Source organism: Corvus hawaiiensis, chromosome 12, assembly GCF_020740725.1.
Source record: "Corvus hawaiiensis isolate bCorHaw1 chromosome 12, bCorHaw1.pri.cur, whole genome shotgun sequence".
NCBI classification, from domain to species: Eukaryota; Metazoa; Chordata; class Aves; order Passeriformes; family Corvidae; genus Corvus; species Corvus hawaiiensis.
This window is the reverse complement of record NC_063224.1, coordinates 2,805,304-2,827,687: the sequence shown is the minus strand read 5'-3', so window position 1 is coordinate 2,827,687 and position 22,384 is coordinate 2,805,304.

Genomic DNA, 22,384 nt, shown 5'->3' with positions numbered 1-22,384 from the left:
CCACGCCGCCCTGCCCCAGCCGGGGGGGCTGCACGCCGCACCCCTGCCCGCCGCGGAGGGCACCGCGCGTGTATCTCTGTGTGTGTGTGTGTGTGGTTTATGCCACGCGTGACCGCGACGCGCCGCGGGGCTGCTCCATCCCCTCCCTGCCCCCCTTCCCAGCCCTGGAAACCACGGGAAGGGCCCCGCGCGGGCCGGGGAAGGGACTGGGGCGCGCTGCGGGCAGCGCGGAGGTTCCGCGCGTGGCGTGGGGCAGCGGAGGCGCTGCCCGGCCGCCGGCTCCGCGCTGCGCGCAGCTTCACCCACTTCAAACCCCCTCTTCGTGCGCTCTTTTAAGCTCGGCGGGCCCGGGCAGGATGTTTATACTGCACAATGTAAACACGGGCTCGGGGGTGCTTTAATAAAAAGAAATCGGCGAAAACTCCCGCTGCCTCGCGAAATGCCCTTTTCTGCCTCCGCCGCCGCTCCGGGGCCGGGAACGGGCTTGGGACCCCTCGGCTGCGCCGAAGCTGCTTTAGGGATGAGGGTGGGTTGGTTTGTTTTGGGTTGTTTGGGGATTTTTTGACGGGGGTGTATATAAATCTGTGCTGGAGTTTCGCAGCTCCGTGCCTGGAGTTCGATGCTCAGCTCCTGCCACGAGCACAGCCGGCGGGTGGGGGGAAGGAGAATAGAAAGGCAGAGAGGTGAAGACCCCCTTTTCTCCCTCCCCTCTCCCCCAAAAGCCACCTCTCTGAGCATCGTGCCACCGGGAGCGCTGTCACTCGAGGTAAGTCGCTTGAAACCTTTGTCACCTTCTCTCGGGCCGCGCGTGGAAAGCTGCGCGGCGGCGGGGGGGTGGTGGGATCGTGGGTGGGCACGGGGGAAGGAGCCTGGGCTCTCAGGGCTGCCGATGTGCCGGCTGCTGCCGCCTGCTCCCTCCCGAGACTGGGGAGAGGAAAAGAGAAAGGAAAGGGGGGGAAAAAATCCCACCCCATTCCCTCCACCCCGTTGCAGGCCTCGCCGCAGGGCTGTGGGTGCATCCCTGCGCGAAGAGAGAGAGGGGACACCCCCCTCCCCAAGCCCCCCGTCTTCCAGCTTCGCTTTTCAAGTTTTTAATGATAATTTAATACCTTTTAAAGGAAAGATAGGCACCGATCGGGTTTCCAAACTCCCTCCGCGTTATTGGCGAGCAGTTGTGAGCAGCCTCCGGGGCGCCTGTCACATCTGTGGTACGACCAAGAGGGATTTCACATCAGGGCTTTTTGGGTTTTTTTCCCTTCTATCCTCCCCCCTCTCCTCTTTTCTCCCCCTTCGCCAAAAAAATAAAAGTCATCCTGCAGAAAGCACCGGCCCTCCCGTTCCCGGTGCAAACGGGCCCGGGACAGGCACGGGAGAGCGCTGGACAAAGCCCAAGCTGGGGGCACGTAGCCAGGGAGAGGGTGGGAGAGGGTTGGGACAGTTATTCCTGGAGCTTTTCCCCGTAGGAGGAGGAGAACGAGCAGCTCCCGCTGCCTGGGGAGGCGGCGGCCGCCGCTCCCTCGGCGCGGAGCAGAACGTGCAGCACGGTGGCTGCTCGGGGAGGGGGAAAACCGCCCCAAAAACCGATTTTTTTTGGGAAGCAATCAACTTCCTCGGGGCTTACCTCCGCGAGGCGGCTGGTGCAGAGTATTCCCTCTGCTTCTCGCTGAATTTCTTATTATTTTTCTGTGGGAGAGCATCTCTGACCCTGAGCTTTGCTCCGCATCGAATGTCCCCCCCCGGCTCGCGAAAAGAATGAGTTTCTTTGCTTTATATCATTCTGCGACCGCATCTCCCCGATCTGCCCCCAAAACACCCGGGGATGGAGCTCTAAACACAGCACAAAGCACCCGTGGAAAAACCACGTTCAAACCGTTCGCCACCGGCAGCGAACGAGGAAATAAAATGTCTCCGAGTTAAAAAAACCCCAAAACTCTCCATGGAAATCAAACTATTTCCCCTCAAAGAAAATCAGTCCCTTCAAGAGTGCCCTTTCCCCCTCTCAGAATATCTTTTAGGAGTGGGAAGATTTGGTTTCCGATGCATTTATCAGAGCCAGCAAACGTTTAAAATGGGAATATATCGCTCCGGGTCCTATAGGCCTCGCCGTGGGAACAGCAGAAATGTTGGAGGGTTTAAACGCGACCCCACGAGTCGGGGACAGGAGAGTTTTGGGGAGGAAAAGCCCGAGGAGGAGGAGGAGGATGGTGTAGGGGGAAACGAGACTCGCTTTTAGTGTTGTCTGCTCGTGGTTTGGGTGGGTGAATCGGGTCCTCCCCCAGCCCCCGACGGGAAGAGACGAAAAGAAGGGAGAAAAAGAAGAAGAAATGACAAAAATTAAATTATCATCGGGCGCAATCAGCCTCGCCCATCCCGTTCGGAGCCCGCTTTCCCGGCCCCGCGAGCACCCCCGGCCCCGCTGCGCTTCCCACCCGGCTCCTTCCCAAACCCGCTCCCCTTCCCTCCCCCTGCCCGAAACTCGGGCCGTGTTTTGTGTAAAAATAGACAAATCCGAGCTTTCTTCCTTTTCCTGCGCCGAAGGTATTTTTCCTAGCTAATTGCTTAAGTGAAGTCAACTCGGCGAGCAGGCCGGGTGTAACCCGAGGATGGAAATGGATATAGGTGGTATTGTTAGAGGCGGGCTGGGTGCTGCTCCGAGAGGGGCCGGGGTGTTCCTGCGAGCCCGGACCACCCAGGGCGAGGGGAGTGACCGCCCCGTGTCCCCCTCCCCGCTGTCCTGCTTTGCATTAACACCACCCGCGGGACCCCCCCTTGTTCCCCAGCACCAGCCTTGGTGCTGCCTTGGGAGTTTTTTGCAGTCTCCGCCATCCCCGTGGCCGCTGGCCCCAAATCCGCGGCGAATTGATCCCTAAATGTTTATTTAAAGGCGAGGGGGTGCGTTCGAGCGAGGGGCTCGAGGGTGAGGAGAGGAGAGCTGGGGGGAGGTGGAAGCGCCGAGGGAGAGATGGTTTTAGGGAGACACACGCACACCCCAAATATTTTTTTGCGGGTCCATCACACGGCAGCGCTTTTCCCCACGCGTGTGCGTGTGCCCGGGACCTTTCCCAGTCCCAGCCTTGGCCTCTCGCATTCCTGAAGGCAAAGCCCGGTCTCCAGGGCCGAACGGGACGCGGAGGAGATTTTGGGAGGGCAGAAGCTGAAATTGGGAGCGCAGCAGAGCTGCCCAAGTGCCTGAGGCAGCTGCGGGGAGGTGCGGGCTGGCTGTCACCGCCCTGCCTCAGGCAGAAGTTCAGGCTTTGGTCAGAAAGGGAAAAAAAAATCTTAATCCCCCTTTTTGTCTCACTTTTCCCCCCTCTGCCCGTCCCGAATGTCCCCCCCCGCCTTTCAAGCCCAGATTTTCCATGACGTCCTTCGATGAAATATTGCAGCACAGGAATTTACAACCTTCTTCAGCTCGGGATTTTTTTTTCCCTGCCGGGTTTTCTGGCAGGACCCAGTCCCTGCAATACAAATCGGTCCCAGCGATAATAAGCTCCGAGCGCTGCCACTCAGACACAATCGCTTCCCACAGAGATCTTCCAAATATCTCCGGGTATTTATATCCCCGCTCAGGGACGGATAGCTCGAATGCTTTCCCGGGGGGATGCTTTTGGACTGGCTGGGGTTCAGACCCGAGGAACTGGGTACCAGGAGAAACAGCGGGGCTGAGCCGGAGCAGAGCTGGGACCCGGCAAGTGATGCTCCCTCCCACATCCCACAAATTCGCCTTTAAATGCAGCTCGAATTGTAAATCCAGGTGTAAATCCAGATGTAAATCCAGATGTAAATCCATTGCTGAGACATCCAGGCTTTCCTGGACGAGGTTTCTTCCCTGGGGGCCCGGGGCTGGGGATGCTCGTAAAGCAAACAGAACGTTTGGGAAGGGATATCCCCTCTCCCAGCAACTTGGCGTAGCAGTGGCATCCAAACAAAATGCAGAGCCACTTCCAACTGCTCCAGCACCAAATTCCCTCAGGATGGAGGTAAAATTGTGCTGGAGAAACCTTTCGATTCGCTGCTGAGCTTTTTGGCGTCGGGAACCACCTCCAGCCTCCGGCGACTCCCGATGCCAAAAGTCCGGGCCGGGGGTCTCCACCAAACGAGGAGGACGAGGGAATTCCACGGGGCTCAGCCTTATTTCCAGCCTTATGGAACCTTTTTTTTCGTTGGGTTTTTTTCCCCCCCAAGTTTAAACCAAAACCCCGTCGAAATCCCATCAATGTGCCGGTGTTAGAGGAAGGGGGAGTTTTAACTTCGGGCAGGCGAAGGCCACCAGCTCCATTGCGGGGTGTCCCACAAAATCCGTCTGCACGGAGAGGTGAGAGAAGTTAAAACGGAATGTCCCGCATAAAGCAGGAGCATTATTTTATTCCACGCGTGTCCATTGTGGGGATAAATGACGGGCAAGGTGCTGCGGGGATTGCTCCTAAATATCGCGGGGACATGCGGAAAACGGCCTCCCTTTTCCAGCGGACGGCACCCTGGGGGTGAGGACAGCGGGATCTCCAAGAGGAAGACCCCGAAGGGAGGCTGGGGGGACCCACGAGAGCCCCGGGGTGCAGATCCAGGTGGGCTCCTTGGAGGGAGAAATGACCTTGACCAACACGGAACCACCGAGCATCACCCGGCCCCGGGGGCAGAGGGGGTGCCAGCAGCTGGGCACAGCCCTGGGCAGGTGCCGCGGTCCCCAGCAGCCACCACCCCTTGTGCTTTGTCACCTGCCGAGCGGGGAGACGGAGCTGCGGTGGCAGAGCCATCCAGGCAGTGCCCCGTGGGGAAGGATGCGGCAGGAGCAGAGAGGGATGCTGAGGACAGGGATGCCCCTGGAGGTACCGCCCTGCCCGGTGCCCGGCCGGGGAAACAAAGCCCCGTGAGAGAAGGTCCCTGGTGCTACAGAACCCTCTTGGCCCTGCCCACGCTGCCCAGGGACACAGAAAGTTCCCCCACTTTTAAAAGCAGCTTTTACTGTAGGGAAACTCGGAATGCTCCTGTGGAGCAAGGAAAAGCACCCGGGAGAGGGGCTGGGCTGCAGAACGGCCTGGTAGCCTCCATTTTTTTACCCTTATTTCTACAGTAAATCCCGCACAGAAACTCCCTGATCCCCCATTTCCCAACCCAAAGTGGGGGCTCGGGACACGCGCTCACAAACACCGTCAGAAATTCCCGCTGCAAACAACCGCAATTGTGCTCTCGCTGATTCTCTCTTTGCAAAGACCTGGGGATGGTTTTCCTTGGAAACTTTCCCGACAAAAACTGTTTTCCATCGCTAGAATTCCCGACAAATGATGTTGTGCACCAGCGGGCTCTGGGTGGTGCAGATTCGTGGACCCCTTTGCTTTGCAGCTGCCGGAGCAGAGAGTTTAAAGACACCAAAAATTAGTTTATCATCTTCTTCACCTCCTGATAACAGAAGAGAGCCTCGTAAATCGACCCCTTTCGCACAACCAGTTCCCACTTAAATATTAAAAGCGATTTTGGGCGGCTTTAAAGAATGTTCTGCAGGGAATATAAAGCTCGGCTGGCATTCCCGGGAAAGATGCGCTGTGGGTGTTTGACATGCCCGAGCCAAGGTGGGGAAAACTTTCCCCAGCACGGGTTGTTGTGCCCCGAAATTAAACGATTTCTGCAGCGAAGGGATTGATTTTTATTTTGGGGAGAGCCGTCCTGGGAACGGGAAGGGAACGGGTGCATCCATGTGTCCGTCTTCCCACTGTGCATCTTTTTGGGGCTTTTGAGGTAGAAGATGTGCGTGTGGGGAAGCCGAAGAGGAATTGGGAAGAATTCTGTAAAAAAAAAAAACAAAAAACCCCAAGCCCCAAAACCCCAAAAGAACGATCCACTGAAAACAACAACAAAACAACTCCACCTAAAAGAAAGAAAAACCGCACCAAAACTGAACACCCAAACTGGCCTAGAACTCACTAAAAATTCGAATTATGAACCCAGAAATGGTTTGGCTTTTCCTGTTCTAAGAACCGCTGGCAAAACTGCAGAACACCCCAGCGCGTTTTGCTCAGCACTCGCAGCTCCTCTCTCTTAATCTCCCTCAAATTCAAGTTGTTAAAATACACCAAATAATTTCTCATGACACCTCCTTAAAATCGAGGAATGAAGGAATTTCTTGAAGGAATTTCTTCAAATCCCTTTCTCCCGCAGGGTTTGCGGGATGCCTGCGGGCAAAGACGCTGCCCGAGGGCTGCGGCTGCAGCATCAGAATTTCCCTTCCAGGATGATTCGTTTCTCCTTTGGAAACGATCGGATTTGACCACTTCGCTCAAAGCACCGCGGGCTGAAGGAGTTTTCTCCACCCGGAACCGCGGGGCTGCTGCGGGTGCGGGGCCCGCGTCCCCCCGCCCCACGCGTGGGGGCATCTGGGAGTGGGGCTGAGCCCTAAAACCGATCGAAATCTGCCCGAGTGGGAGCGGGTCCGATATCAGAACCCTCCCGGCTGAGCTGGAGCGGCTGCGATTGAGCCAAACACAACCGGGCTGGGAAATTGGCGCTGGCACAGAAGGAAAGGGCTTTTTCTTTCCATCGGGAAGAGGGTTTGGAGCAGAGCTGGAGCAGAGCCCTGGTTCGGGTTTGTCCCGCAGCCCCAGGAAAGGAAAACAGAAATGTTTCCAAATACTACAATAAATAAATGGGTGCGGAGAGAGATTGTGCTGGAGGGGAGAGAGGAGAGAGGATAAAAGAGTGAAAGAGAGAACAGAAGGAACAGAAGGCAGAAGGGAGGAAAGAAGGAGAAAGAGAGAAGGAGGGAAAGAAGGAAAGAGGGAAAGAAAGAGGGAAAGAAAGAGAAAGAAAGAGGGAAAGAAAGAGGGAAAGAAAGAAAGAGGGAAAGAAAGAAAGAAAGAAAGAAAGAAAGAAAGAAAGAAAGAAAGAAAGAAAGAAAGAAAGAAAGAAAGAAAAAAGAAAGAAAGAAAGAAAGAAAGAAAGAAAGAAAGAAAGAAAGAAAGAAAGAAAAAGAAAATATAGAGATAGAAAATTATCTAAAGATCGAGAACTAGAAAGAAAGAGAATATGAGAGAGAAACAAAAAGAAATTAAGGCAAATGAAGAGAAAGGGAGTGAGAAATAGAGAAAGGGTGAAAGAAAATGAAAAAACAGGGAAATGGAGAAGCAAAAAAGGAAACAAATAATAAGGAAGAAATTAGGAGAAAGAGAAAAATAGAGAGAAAGAGCAAAAGCTGTAAGAAAAGAGAGAAAGAGAGAAAGAGAGAAAGAGAGAAAGAGAGAAAGAAAGAAAGAAAGAAAGAAAGAAAAAGAAAATATAGAGAGAAAATTATCTAAAGATCGAGAACTAGAAAGAAAGAGAATATGAGAGAGAAACAAAAATAATTGAGAGGGAAAAAAATTAAGACAAATGAAGAGAAAGGGAGTGAGAAATAGAGAAAGGGTGAAAGAAAATGGAGAAACAGGGAAATGGAGAAGCAATGAAAGGAAAAAAAGGGAAGAAATTAGGAGAAAGAGAAAAATAGAGAGAAAGAGGAAAAGCTGTAAGAAAAGACAGAGAGAAAGAGAGAAAGAGAAAAAGAGAGAAAGAGAGAAAGAGAAAGAAATAGAATGAAAGAAAATGAAAGGATTGAAAAATAAAAGAAGAAAGATTCAAAGAAAAAGAATAAAAGACCAAGAGAAAAGACGAAAAGAAAGAAGTGCGAAAAAAGACAGAAAAAGGGCAGAATGAGAGAGAAAACCCAAAAGCAAAACCCCCAAAGAAAGCAACACAGCAAGTACGGAGAGGGGAATGATTTTCCTGCGAAACCAAAGATACGACTTAGACAATATCATTTTTCCCCTGGAAACCGGGTGCGAGAGGGAGGGAAAGGCTCCGGCGGGCAGAACGCTCCGGTGGGGCCCGGGCCCGGCCGCTGTCCCGTTCTCGGGACCGGAGGATGAAGGGAAAACACGCCGGGATCGGCTCTGGGCAGGGGGGAGATGGCGTTCAGCGGTTCCTTCTTTCCCTGCTCTTTCCCCACGAAAGACACGAGCGAGATGTGTGGCTCGGCAGCGATTTCCCCGCGGAGTTTCCACGCGCGGCTGCGCGGCCGCTAAGCCCGGCTTAACCCCCGCGGAGAGAGCGGCGCGCCCGGCTCCGCGCTCGCTCCGTAGGTGGCCGTGTATATTTGGGTTGAAGTCGTGTTTATGTTAACGAAAAAGGCTGAGATTACAAACAGACCCCTGAATGCCCGCGCTGTTGCTGCCGGATTGGTCTGAGCTGTGTACTTTCAACCTAATCACTTTTGGGGCAGCAAATCTGATTAAAAAGCGATGTACAATTATGATTTTTAGCGGCGAGAAATTAGGGATCTCTGGGGCTGCCCCTTCCGTGTGGTTTCCCGGTGTAGAAGGAGGGGATGGAGAAGGGTTGCAGGGAAAACAAAAAAAATCTCCAAAATTTAGCCATAAATACAACAAAAACGTGTCCTGGGATTCTGGGGGAGGGCAGGGAAAAGGGGAGTTCATCTCGCCCTCCCTGAATCTACCTCGACCCCGCCCAAAGGGTCCCAATGGCAATGGAATTATGCCCCCCAAAACCCCGGGTGCTGGGGTATCGTGCTCAGGGGTTTGTCTTTGCCGGTGGAGATTGGAGGAACCTGAAATTCACTCCAAAAACCCCGTTAATTTACCCAGTTAGGATGGGATATATAAGTTTGTATATGTAACACAACTCCAGTCCTTTTAAATACGACTAAGAAAATAAAATTAATTAATTTACATTAAAATTAAAATATAGGGAGTTTTTAAATTAATTTTTTTGGGAGGTTGGAGCAGCAATCATCATCCTGTGGCTTTGTTTTCAGAGTCTGGTTTTGGGGTCAGTCTCTTTCTTTTTTTCTTAATGAAACTTCTCTCCAAAATTACTCTTGACCCCCCCATCTGCTTCTATCCCTATCTGCATTTGAAAGTTTGAACAGCTGATAACTAAAAATCCGATTTTTACAGATTTTTCCCCCGCATATTCGATAAATTCCCAGCACGGAGGGATCCACTTTAGATCCCAGGGAGAGGATTTTTCCTCCCCAGGAGCTCTGGGAGCGAACGTGCGCTCAGGCTTTGGCATCTCGCTCCTTTTCAACACTTTCCTTTTGTGGGCAAAAGCTCTCGGCGGAGGAGCCCGTGCGGCAGAGCCCGGCAGACCTGGAGGATTCGGACATTCAGATGTTTTACTCCTGTAAGGATCCCCTATTGAGGGAAGCACCAAGAAAATCGTTGGAAGGGGATGCGAACGGAATTCGGGGCGAGGGAGATTTTAGCACGGAAGGTGTCCAAGAAGACAAGGGAAAAAAGGGAAAATGAAAAAACCCTACAGGATTTTTTCCCCACGCAGTGGCTGTGCTGCACTGGAGATGCAGGGGAGAATTTCCCCTGGGTTTTGGAGGCAGAGGAGTGCTCTAAAACCAGCTTTTTCTGCCTTAAAATATCTTTAGGGTGTCAAGCCATCTCCCCCGAGACAGCGAAGACTCGAAGTGTGGGGCTTAGAGCGACAGCAGAGGAGTTTCTTTGTTCTCTCCTCGCACCTGGAATTAACCTTTATTCCCTGATGCTTTCTTTCCGTCTTTCCTTTTTTTTTTTTTTTTTTTTTTTTTTTTGAGCGGCCGAGCGTTGCGTTTTCTCGGTGACATTAAACGATTCTGTAGGAGGCACAGAAAAAAAACCCAAACCCAGCAGAGCGAGAGGCTTTGAAGCAAATATCCCCAAAAGTGACCCGGTGCTGTGAGAGCCAGGTAGGCCCTGCAGAGGTGCCAGCGCTGGGGGACACCGGGGCTGCCCGGGAGGTCCCCCAAATGCGCTGCTCCTGCCCCGTGGGTCCCCGTGGGCAGCCCCTGCGTGGGGACCGGGACACACAGGGCTGTCCCCTGCCCTGCCGCACACTCAGGGACAGCCTCAAGGACACCCCCGGGCTGTCACCCCCGCATCCGACGGCGCTGCTCTCTGGGAGCCCCAACGATGCCGCGCGGGGCGAGGCAAGAGCAGATGAAAGTGATGTCACATTAATGTCAGCTCACAACTCGAGCCCACACAGCCTTGATTGCTCTTATTAATCTTGCCAATTTGTCTGTCAGCACTCGGCTAATCCCTAAATAGCCTCCCAACAGGTGCTTTATGCTTCCGCCACATCCCCGCTCGCCGGCACCCCCCGGGAGCGCTGCTCGCCCTGCCCGGTGACACCGGCTCTCTCCCGGCCATCTGGGAGCGGCTCTGCTCCCCCGAGAGGGCTGCAGGGGAGACAGGCGGCTTTGCACATGTTGTTTAGTCTGTCCAAAAGAGGGGTCGGAGTTTTGGGGCTTCCCAGAAGGAAGTGATGAGCACGATGGGGGGAGAGAGGAGATGCTGGAGGCGCTGGGGGGTGGTGGAGGGGAATTACCTGGGGGTGAGCAAACCCTCCATGTGATTTGTCCCATATCACGATTAGAAAACACATTTTTGGCACAACTTTCTCACTGCTCTTATTTGTAGTGGGTTTGGTGGTTTTACGGACGGGGGAGAAGATTAAAAGGAAAAGTCCGAGCTGAAGCTGCAGTGGAAAAGCCACTTTAAGCCCTGAGCAGTTTTATCATAAACTCGTGGAGTGGTTTGGGTTGGAAGGGATCTTAAAGCTCATCTTGTTCCAGCTCCCTGCCATGGGCTCCAACACCTTCCACCAGCCCAGGTTGGTGTTTACCCTGCAGTTAAGCTGAGGGTTGATTATTTTCTTTACTACTCTATCAGAAAATCCACTGGCTTATTATGGCGTGTGTTCAGCCCTGAAGTCCCAGCCACATCGGTTCTTTAGCAAAAGACTGAAATTATTGTGTTGTGAGGCTTAATCTTCCTAAAGTCGTTATTTAGCACAGCGGTCTTAAATCACAAAATACAGATTTCGTGTTTAGAACTCTTAATTGCTAAACCCAATTAACTGCTAAACCCTTTTAACTGCTACAGGAGAGTTCGGGTTGTTTTTTCTCTCTCTAGGTTAAGAGAAAAAAAATTGATTTATTTCTACTTGGCAACTCTGCTGCGTGAAATGTTTTGCACACAGGTTACAAACTGGTGATTCCTGGTGCGATTCACCTGGAAGAGGCTCTGCCCTGGAGGAAGAGCCACCAAACCTGGCTTCATGCAGCAGGTTCCTGGTTTACATCCAAAGCTGTCTGAGGCCATTTCCAACCCAGCAGGAAGGAAGAGCTTTCAGGAGCATCTTCAACTGTTCCTCCAAGAGCCAAAGTGTTCTGAGTCCACTAAAAGAGCACAGGGCTGTTCATTACTAACCCTTGGGTGCTCCAGATCAGATCCTAAAAGCTCCTAAAAACACCATTCCCCACTGAAAGCTCTTTCACTCCATTCTGACCTGGATTTATTATCAGGAGACAGATTTTTTCCCCCTTTCTTTCTCCCCAAGCCATTTATTTCATCCAATAAGTCCATCCATCACAGCGAGCTGGAACCGACCTAGGATCCAAGGATATTCTTAGCTATGCAGCATGTCAAGAAACGGGCAGCAGCCCCGTGTGATGCAAATATTTGGATGAGTGAGAGGTAGGAAGGATTGTCCAAATGTTTACTGAAGGCTGTTGATAGCCACAGGATTTATAACTGGTGGATAATGTCTGCCCCCACACAGCTCCTCCAGCAGGTGCATCCAGTTTCCACATGACACGTGGGATGTGTGTGCTCTGGGAGAGGGGATGCAGGACAGAGCCAGTTCCCCAGGTTTCAGCTCCCTTTTCCCAGCTGCTTCACTGGTTTGGAGCCCGTGGAGCAGCAAGACGGGAGCCCAGGATCCACTCCAAGGATTCGTGCCCCTGAGAACGATTCCAGTCATTGCTAACATGGAAAAAGAAAACACAACCAGTTGGAATTTCTTAAGTGAAACCAATGCTCGGAACTGTTCAGGCCCATCAAAATATTCCCTGTCACTCTCCTGCAGCAGAGGAAATTCATGACATTGTTCTGCTTATTGTTCTTGGCATTTCGCTTCCTCACTTCCAGCCCCAGGATTTGAGCTCTTCAGTCTCGCAGCGAGCCTGAACTGCTGCTGGGGGCACAGCAGAAGTGCTGGCAGAGCAGTTTGAGCCATTGCTGGTGCTCAAACAGCTCCAGCTTTTCAGAGCCCACTGGAAATGTCCCGTAGCTGCTGCCAGGTGGCCTCTTCCAGCCAAAAGAGGAGGGTACATCCAATAAAAACCAGGCTGACGGACTGGAAATGGGAATATAGTCAAGGGAAGGCCCTGCTGCCTTGATACCCCCTCCTGCAGCCTACTCAGGAGGTCTCTGCATGATCCAGAGGGACCTCAGAGGGCTCCAGCCCAAATTTCTGCTCAAGGCAGGTCCATCAGCAGCTCTAGACAGGGTCAGCCATGGCTTTGTTCAGCTGAGCCTTGCAAACCTCCAAGGACAGGGTCTAACAACCAGGACTATGGACAGCCCAGGCAGCAGAGGAGCTGTCTGCAGCCTCGTGTCCATCCAGCCAGGTTGGGAGGCTGTGCTAGCAGAGCAGGAGCTGTTTTGGCTGTAATTCCCTCCACCATGTAATTGAGGAACAATATCCCATGAAACAGGAGAGATCAGCATGGAGCTGAGTCACTCAGCTCTGGTCACCTCCTTCCCCTGCACTATTTTGCAAGTTCTGCTGGTGCTGGGAACATGAACTCATGGATTTAACGTGCTGCAGACACCCAGACAGCTTTTCTTAGCAGCAAACAGCAACTGCATCAGCTGCAGAAAAGCCTTTAATTCATCACAGCCCCGCAGGAGCAGAATTTCCCGACTGCTCCGATGGGGAATACAGTGGCCCTATTGTTTTTCCAAGGGGAGATTCCTTCATTTCAGCTGTTGCATAAATTGTGTGTTTTCTATTTGTTACCTGACTCATTGCAGTGACCTCCCTGAGATGGGATAGAGATCATTGGAAGTGATGAAAGAAACCCTTGCAGGCTGAGGACCAGATTACCAGAGAGAGACCTCTTCTGCTTTGGTTCACAAATTGGGAGGAGAACTTGGTGTTCTTCTGGGGGGAAGAAGTTGCGTAATAAAATATATGGGAACAAAAGGAGTAAAAGGTCAAATTCCAAAGTCATCTGTTGTGCTCCGTGAAATGTTTGTATGCATTAAAAGAATTCAATCCTGTGTTTGATGTCACATTCTCAGGGTGACCTCAAATGTGAAGTCCTAACTCAGACTGATCTGGATTCCTCTTGCCTTGTACATATTTTGCAACAGTTCCCAGTGTTGGCAACACTTGGTAACATCCCAAAAATGCTGGAAATGCTTTCCCAGGCAAGGATCTGGAGCCATCCAAATGGGATGCAGGGAAGAACCAGTCCCACCTGGTAAAGTGGCTGGCTGGTGGCTGGGACCAGCACTGCAGGTGTGGGAAGATCTGAAGGTTTCATGGTGGCCATGCATCGATATCTTCAGGTCTCCTCAGCTGTGAGCCTCGGGGTTATGTTTGGGATCCAGTGGGGATGTGCATGGGACTGGAAGAGTTTTCCTGCAGGTTTTTCTCCATGGATGCTGGCCAGAGGGATTGCACGTGGATGTGTCTGGCTCTGCCCTTTCCCAGTGCGTGCAGCGTGGTGGAAATGTGAGGGATTAGGTGAAGGAAAAGGCAGGATGTGTTGGTGGGGACATACACATGATCCTCCCACCAAACTGATCCATGAAATTCCCCCTGGAGAAAGGATTTAACTCTGTGTTATCTTTCCATATGCTGGACCTCTGGGTTGGGAATTTATTCTCTCTTTTCCAGCCAGGTGAGGGAGAACAATCATTTTTTTCAGCTCTGACCCCAGTAAGCCCTGAACTTTAAGCATCTCACATGAGTTTTTCTCGTCGGGAAAAGCTGCTGCTCTATGTCCCACCTTTGCTACTGAAATCTAACCAGGAGAAGATTGCAAACCCAGAAGGATTTGGGCCGGGGTTAAGCAAACCAGGAATAAATGAGCTCAGCACATCCTGGTGCATCCCAGTGCATTTGGGCTTGTGGTCCAGCCCAACCTGGTGCTTTTAGCTGTGCAAAATTCGAGTTTTTTTCCAAGGCAAACCATTACTGACAGATTGAAAGGCGTTTATCCTGCAGGATTTTCCCTTCCTCATCTGCCAGGGAACATGCAGGACTCAGCTCCTCTTCCTTGGAGTAAATCACAGTGGGGCTGCCTTATCTCAACCAGACCAGGAATGTTGCCCTGTCCAGCCCTTGGGCCACCCATCTCTGATCCCAGGAAGAAGCATCTGCTCCAGGCCCACACTCTGACCCTCCAGTGCCACATTTTTGCAAGGTCAGGAGGTTGGGTGGTAAAAGGGGAGTGGGGAATAGCAGGGAGAGATTCAAGGCTGGCTCTGCACGGAGACTCCAGGGGGATGTTTACGCTGGCCATGGAGTGGAGACTTGAGCCTCTTCCCTTGTCCAGATTTGGTGGGAATCTGCATCTGGACACAGCTCCAGCTTCCAAGTGTCCTGGAGGAGGGTGGCTTTGCACCTTTTTCCTTAGTTGATTTAATGGGTCCAGGTAGATCAAGGAAGGGTGGGATGTGGCAGCCAGCCCTGTGAGGCATCATCGTATCCCTGGTTCCTTCCTAGGACAACAAGGCTGCTTTTAGCTCATGATGCAGCCAGAGGGAAGGATAAATAAGCAGGAAAGTCAGGAGGCAGTGGGGCACATGGGAGAAAGGGAGAGACAGCTTTGTCACATGGAAGCAAATGCATGGAGAAACAGCTCTGTGTATTTCCCTCATCCATCCCAGAATAGTTCATGTCGTGTTGAGGTGATTCAGCACCTGCCAGCTCGTCAGCAGAAAGGGTGACAGAAAGGACAGCAGTGGACAGCGAGGGGCCGCTCTGCACACGTGGAGGAACCATTCCCCCCCCCGCGTGGAAATGGTGTTCTTTGGGATCAGGACAAAAAGTGATTCCATGTGATGTTTCTCTGTGAAATCTCTGTTGAGTTTGGCTGGATGGGCCAAGTAGGTGTCTTCATCCAAGAAATAGCTGTGCAAGGGGTCACTGAGTGTGATCTGACCATCCATCAGGACCAGGGAGAGACCGTGTAGGACACCATTCCCAAGCAAGAGAATGAAAAGGGGGAAAAGGGAATGCTCCAAGAAAAATTCTTTTTCTCAAGTTGCTAAACAGAAATCAGGTTACTATTTCTTTTTGTCTATAAATCCCTCTTGAATGCAGGGGAAAACGTAATTTCCTTTTCTCTGAGGGCTGGTATCAAGAAAGGATCTGATCCACTGCCCAGTGAAGTAAGAATTCAGGGTCCAAAATCTAGGGGTGCATGGTAAATTCTTCCTTAACAACTCATTAGAATAAGTTACTCCCACTCCTTCTGAGCCTTTTGAGTGGCTCATTTTCAGAAGTGAAGCCCAGGAAATCACTCTTGCCCAGCACCCAGCCCAGCTGCCCCTCCCTGCCATCCTGTCCCTGTCCCACTTGAGCCACCCACGGCAGCATCCCTGCATTCCATCCCCATTTCAGCCCTCGCTTTGCTCCATGGCAGAGCACAGGAGTCTCCCTCCCTCCTTCCCTCCCTCCCTCTCTCCCGTGCAGCTGCTCAGCTCTGCGAGGGAAAGGCTCCCAGATGTGCCGAGGAGGGTGCGGGCAGAGCCCTGAATTCCACTCAGTGCCGTGTGGACTCTTTGTATATTTTGTTTGAAGGAGAAAATATGTGGAGTCCTTGGAGGAAGGCCGGGGACCAGACACGGCCCTGGGAACGCACGCACCGCGGGGCTACGAGGTCCCGCACGTCCCCTGCCCTCGGCTGGCCTTGGCCCGCAGGATGGGCCGGCGGCTGCCGGGCAGCTCCGGGCAGCTGAAACCCATCAGCATCACCCAACAGGTCCCCAAAGCCTCTCCTGGAGATGGCTCAAGGTGATCAGACCCTTTGAGAAAACGCGGTTCTGCTCAAAAGCCAGCAACACCTAAACACCCAAGGTTGGAATTTTCGGTATTTTTGGCCCACGGGTGATGTGCTGCATCAGATCAATAAATATTCGCACGCTCCGGAGCGTTTTGTGGGGTTGGTTTCACTGCGTTTTAAGTGGATTTAGCTGTGGCACTTGGTAGCTACTCGATTATTGCGTGAGACAATACGTTTATGAAGTGTTTGCCTTCATTTAGTTAATCACTTCATTGATGTGTAAGACCAAAACGGCATGAAACTAATTGTTCCCATGGAAACAGGAACCCAGAGAATGATTTCATATCACAGCTTGGCAGCAGAAAAAGAAGAAACTTCTGTGATTGTTCCCATTAACCCAGCGCAGGGGATTCATGCTCAATCTCTGCCTCACTCTCCTCCGCTTCTGCTGTGAATTAGGGGACCAAAAGTCAGCACAGAACCACATAAAAAGCCCCGAAACAAGCTGTGCTTTACGGAGCATTTGTAGTTCTGCCACCAAAACCATTTCCCTTCTGCTTTACAGGTTTCTGGCCAGCAGCGCCGAGGACTGTCACGGCCAACCCTTGGTTTGGAGGTGTTTGCACAGGGGTTTAACCGTGTGTCTGCAGGGGGAGCGGGGACATCGCTGGGACTGGAGACAGGACCACCCTCACCTCGAGGGTGAGTGCTTAGAAAGTGCAGGCAAAACCAAATCCGAAGCAAAAAATTGGGGAAAGTGAGAGAGGAGCCATGCAAGGTGGTCTGGTGTGCAGGAAATATCCTGAACCTCTTGACTGAGGTTTTCCCTCTCCTCCTGTAGGATGTGCTGATGGCTGGGGCATCCCGAGGGGTTTGTTGCTGTAGGAGATCTCTGTTATCTCTGGAACAGAGACACTCACATCTTCCAGTTCTTCATAGTCCCCATCAAACTGAGAAACCCCCATCCCAGTGAGGAGCTGCAGCCCCTACCAAGGTACTTTACGGTCATGGACTATCCCTTGCAAGACCAGTTTTAGGAAGCCCGATGGCTCTGCAATGCACCCGTGTGGAGGTGGGAGCCTCCCATGGCCTCTCCCTGCCCAGATTGAATCATCTCCACCATTTTCCCTTTTTTACGCTTTGCCCAGCCCCATCAAGCCCAGCAGGAAAAGGGAACCAACAGCACAAAAACCATCCTAGTTACCGGGCCAATGGCCACCCAACCCCACAGCTCCTCTGGAGGGACCAGAAGACATGGACCTGCTCCATCCCAGCCCAGAGCGGGTTTCTCACTGCGCTAATTACTGCTAATTGAGCCACTTGACTATCTGGGAGCCTTGCCCTGGCCAGGCTGATAGAGTATCAGGGAGATAAAGAGCACTCAGCACAGGTAACGGGGAAGTGTTGGCAGACCTGTGGTGGGACCTTCTGGAGGGGTTATCTCTCCTTCCCAGAGCCCAGGGCACCAAATTCCTGAGGGAGACAACTGTGATCCTAAGGATCTGTGGAGAGCCTAAGCTTTTTAGGAGGTGCTCTGTGGGATTTTGGTGACTCAGGAGCTCAGCAAAGCAAGCTGGCATTCGTTTCAGAGTAACTCTTTTAAATTTCCTTAACATGCATTTAATTCCTTTGGCTGGCTTTTGCTGTTGTTATTTTAACACCGTGGAAATGAAACTTTAAACATTTTTTTCCCTTTTTTCCTTCCCTACAGAGAAATAAATTTTTTTTCTTTTAACAAACGCTGTCTCTCTCAGAACTGTTGTTGTTTTTCACCACCTCCACTGACCTACACAGAGTAATTCAGCTCCTACACCCTCCTGAACACCAGGTAGGAGTTACTAACACCTACTTACCAAAGTGGAAACTTGGATGGGGTGACACTGTTGTTCTGCAGTATTTCTTTTTAATTACTTGGGATTGTAAATAGGAAATCAAAATTACTGGATATTTTCAGCCAACTCTGAGAAAAATCCTGTGTGTGGCTGCAGCTCCTGGCTGTGGGTGCAGCCACACATCACACCCGGCAGGTGAAGCTCACGGGGTCACAATCCCTCCCTGCCCACAGCAGTGCCTGTGTTTTGTCTCAGAGATGTAAAAACTAAGAAAGCATCACCACCTCACTCATGGATGAGCCAACAGAGCTTACCCACGGCTATCAAATCAACGAGAGGGCAACCACAGACCTGAGAAGCTGCTGGGTCCTCTAATCCAAAGTTCGGGATGTTTTCCATGTCAAGTATTCCCATTTTCTTGCTCGAGGTACCTCAATCATCTGCTTCTCCTTTTGCCCCCATGCACTTTCAGTTTGGTTTAAGTTCCCAAAGTTTCTCAGCTTGTTACAAAAAACTCATAGCAAAGACTGTGGCCAGCTCTCTCTTTGATAATTCCTTCCCCCCATTTGTTTATCTCAAGTCCCGAGCTTTGTTCCAGGCCCAAAACCAAAAGCCTTTCTACCCCGTTCTCCTCTTGACTTGTTGCAGATGTAACGAAATAAATCTTTAGAAAGAACAAACCTTCATTTCCTCTCTCCCGTCTGATTCGGTCACAAACCCCAGGAAAGAAAAATAAATCACAACCTGAGCTCGCCCGGTCTCGAAGGATTCCATGTCTGATCCTGAGAGCCACCATCCAAACTGGATGTGTCCATCCCTCTGAGAAATCAGAGAACACAGGGACCAAAAAGCATCTGATAACCATGAAATCCTTATTTTGAGCATGGCCAAAGTCAAGGACTGACAAAAAACTTGTGATCAGCCCAAATTAAGGTTGATGTGGTGGTTGGTGAGCACGACCAAGCTGGCGGTGCCTTCCTAGAGCGTGTCCTTGGCACTGAAGGGTGATGTGTCCCTGGCTTTTCTCACAGCCCCTCCTGTGGCTCTGCCCCTCTTCTCTTTCCCCTGCCACCCCCACCGCAAGGAATTTGAAATCACCACCAGAAAAATCATCTGCAGGATATGTTTGGTCGTCTAAATTGGCCACAAGACAAAGAGGTGGAAATTTCCTCCAAACAGTTTGTCCTTCTCCTGAGAGGTGTTTCGATGTGAAAGCTCTGTTGGTCTTCCATGAACCGAGCTCAAACTCTCTCTAAACACAGCACAGTCATGGGGTCTGACCAAATCACTGTTTTCAGCCGATGTGCCGGAGATTCCATGGATGTTCTCCTGTCCTGCCCCAGCTCTAGGACGAGACACATCAGCCCAAGGCCCTTTCCAGAGCCCACTCCACTTTGCAGCAGCCTGCTCTGGGGATGGATATCTGGGCATGGCGTCCCCTCCACAGGGAGTGCAAGGAAGTGGAGAATAACTCCTTAAAAATGGGGTTGTCTATGTTTGCTTAACAAGGTCTTCACCTGGGTCTAAGTTAAAGCCAGACTCAGCTTTAAGCTGGGAAATACTAGAACTGTATTAAAGGGAGATTGGATTTACCTGGTGCCATCTGCCCGGTGGGTTTTGTTCTTCCGAGGGTGCCTGGGGGAAGATGTACAGAACCATGAACAGTTGTCAGAAGACTTTTGGGTTATGCCCCTAGTCCCGACTTTCACCGATGAACCGAGGCTTTTCTCTTTTTGTGTGTTTTGTTTTAAGTTTAAACAAGAGGTCTTTGCACACTCGACACAATCCGTCCTCTTAGCACTGAAGAAAGTGTAATTAGACACTTGGAGAACTGGAAGAAATTAACTCCGACCACAGCCCGTCACTCAGACTATTACTTAATAATATTTCCCAAATGTGCAAAGTACTTAGTTTTAGAATAACAGGAAAGAAGTGTAACTTCTCACCCAGAGCAAAGGCTTGGCCTTGGGAAGCGTGCGTGAAAACCTCGCAAGCCAGGAGATGTTTTGCCACCTCCCATCACCTGAGGGCTACCAGGGGATGTGAAGGATGTGATTCATGGTCCCCAGTCCCACGGCATTGAAGGGCTGGAACGGAGTCAAGGGGAGTGACCAGCCCGAGGTGCTCGGAGCCACGTGCGAGAAGATCGCCTTCAGCTTCCAACACGCCATGGAAACCGCGGAGAAATTGCTGTTTTCCTTCTTCTCCAGCACCGGGCCGAGCCCTTGCCTCACCCCACGCTACAGAAGCCTGGCTAGAAAGAGATTATTGTGATTCCTGCCCGTTTCTTTCCTCATGACAAAAGGCCCCATTCATCTGGGTTAATTTTGAGGGGAGAGCAAGGGGTATCGGTAGCATGAACTGGATCTGAGTGTCTCGACCACATTTGAGCAAGCCCTGCTCGTTGGCCAGTCCAAGACAGGGAAACAGATATCATTCATTTGGAACTTTGGAGGGGAGCATTTCTCTGATTTTAAACAGAAGTATCTTTGCTGGCCATGGCAAGTTTAAAAAGTCCTGACGAAGCAGGGCAGGGCCATTTTCCCAGCAAAAAAAAAGAGGCCATTCAAAAAGCGGGGGGGAAAAGTTGTTCTCGTGTGTTTCTGCTTCAGGAATCAACACACCCACCTTCACCTACCTCAATTACCCCACAAATATTCAATAAGACCATGTCCAGAACAATGAACCTCTTGCTTTGTTGCAAAACACTGGAAAAAATGGATTTTTAAAAATAAAAACATCCATGATGCCTTAAATGCTTAAGTTGTAGAGGAGCACAACTCCCAGGACTTCCCTGTGTGTGTGTGGGAAGAGCTACAATGTAATTGCTTTCAGCAGAATATCACTGCAGTCTGTAATTAAAATATGTGAGATTGCCAGTTTCAAAATATTTAAGTGATTTTGTCTGTATTTGGGTGATTGTGTCTCTCTGAGCAGCTCGTTTAAAATGATATTTCTATTTTCAGCACATAAAATGGGTCCTGGGTAAAAGAGAAGGATAATTTTGTTGTCTTCTTCTTTGTCTGAGAAAGCACCTGGGGAAGGCTGGAGACACAGAGCTCAGACTTTGAGTATTCCAGGCCTGGGGAAATCCTTGGTGAAAGCTGAAGTGACATTCCAGAGATGGAGTGGAAGGTGTCGAGCAGGAAAATTAAACCAAAAAAAAAAATTTTAAAAAATCGCCACCAGAAAAATCTGGCACCTCCTAAATCACAGTGACAAATTCAGCAGGGTGTTTACTCCGAGGAGTAAAAATAAATGGCCTGAGACTGACTGTGCCCACATGGCACTTGCCAGGGCACGGGGACGTCCTGTGGCATCGGGGACACAGCACCAGGGGACAAGTGCCAGGGGCAAGCAGTGCCCCATCCTCAGGGAGTGGAAGCAGCAGGGGGAAAAGGGATGTGTCCCTTGTGTCCCCCTTCCCACCCTCAGGCATCATCTGTGAGGGTGGCTTTTGAGGCCACCACGGATGAGTCCAGCAGGGACCATGGACAAGTGACCAAGGTGGCTTTAGAGTGTCCTGAAGCTTTGATAATTCATGTCCTGAAGCCCCAGAGCTGGGAGACCAGACTGTGATCCATCCCTGGTGCTCTCCCAGTTTGCCGCCACACCTTCCCTGAACCTCAGGGAAGTGAAGGGACCTCAGCTGCATCTTCACCAGGAAAAAAAGCAGGTGAATATCTCGACTCCAACTTAAGGAGAATAATTCAGAGCATGTCTGCCCTTAGCACATCGCCCACAAAGTGTCCCAGGCCACCATGGGTGGGAGGTGATTTTTCCTCATCCCTTTCCATCATTTCTGGTGTTTCTCCAAGATCAATTCTGTCTTCAGGAAGAGGTCCTTGCCCCAGGAGCTGGATGGCTCCTTACAGTGGCACAGCCAGAGGGCATGGACAGTTTTGGTGGGGTTAATCTCCCCAGAAATTCTGTCACTCCCAGCTTCCCTGGAAGACGGAGTGAGTCCCACTCTTGTCTCCAAAGTGAGGGATCTTTGCCCAGGAGCTGGTAAATTTTTGATGAAAATAAGTAATACAAGAAGGCAAAGATGATAATGTTGCTGTTGGAGCTGTAACGAGACACAAATGCTATTTTGATGGTTTTCTCTGAAAGAAATACACGAAGCCCAAGCAATTTAATTAAAGATCTCCCAGGCTTTGCAATCAGCACTGCTACAGATGAAGGGAAATCGACTTTTATGTGGCAAAACTGGAGAGACTTTCCCATTAAAATAAAAAGAAAGATGAGGAAAAAAAAGCATTTTAAGGAATTTTTTTTTTTTTTGCAAGGACATGAAGGATCTACATTGTCTGAGTGAGAAAAACTGTGATTAGCTCAGATAAAACACAGGATTTGGGGGCTTTTTATGTCTTATGAATACATGCATGACATTACACTTGTCTGCTTAACACTGAGCACATCTCCCAGGAGTCCTTTGGCAAAGGCATTTGGGAAGAAGAAAAGGGAGAAACTCCTGGGCAAATAAAGATGCCAACAGGTAGAAACAGGCATTCACCTATTTAGATTCTGAAGCGCCTTCTGAGCTATTCCAGAGCAAATACCCAAAGCCCAGGATGCAGCTTTTGAGGCTGCTGAGGTCTTTAAACTGAAGAGTTAGGATAGGTCTCTCAGCAAAAATGTTTTTAGTCTTGGCAAGGAAGCTCAGAGAAAGTGAGGATTTTTGACCTGAGTGTTCAGGGGGCTCTGACCACCT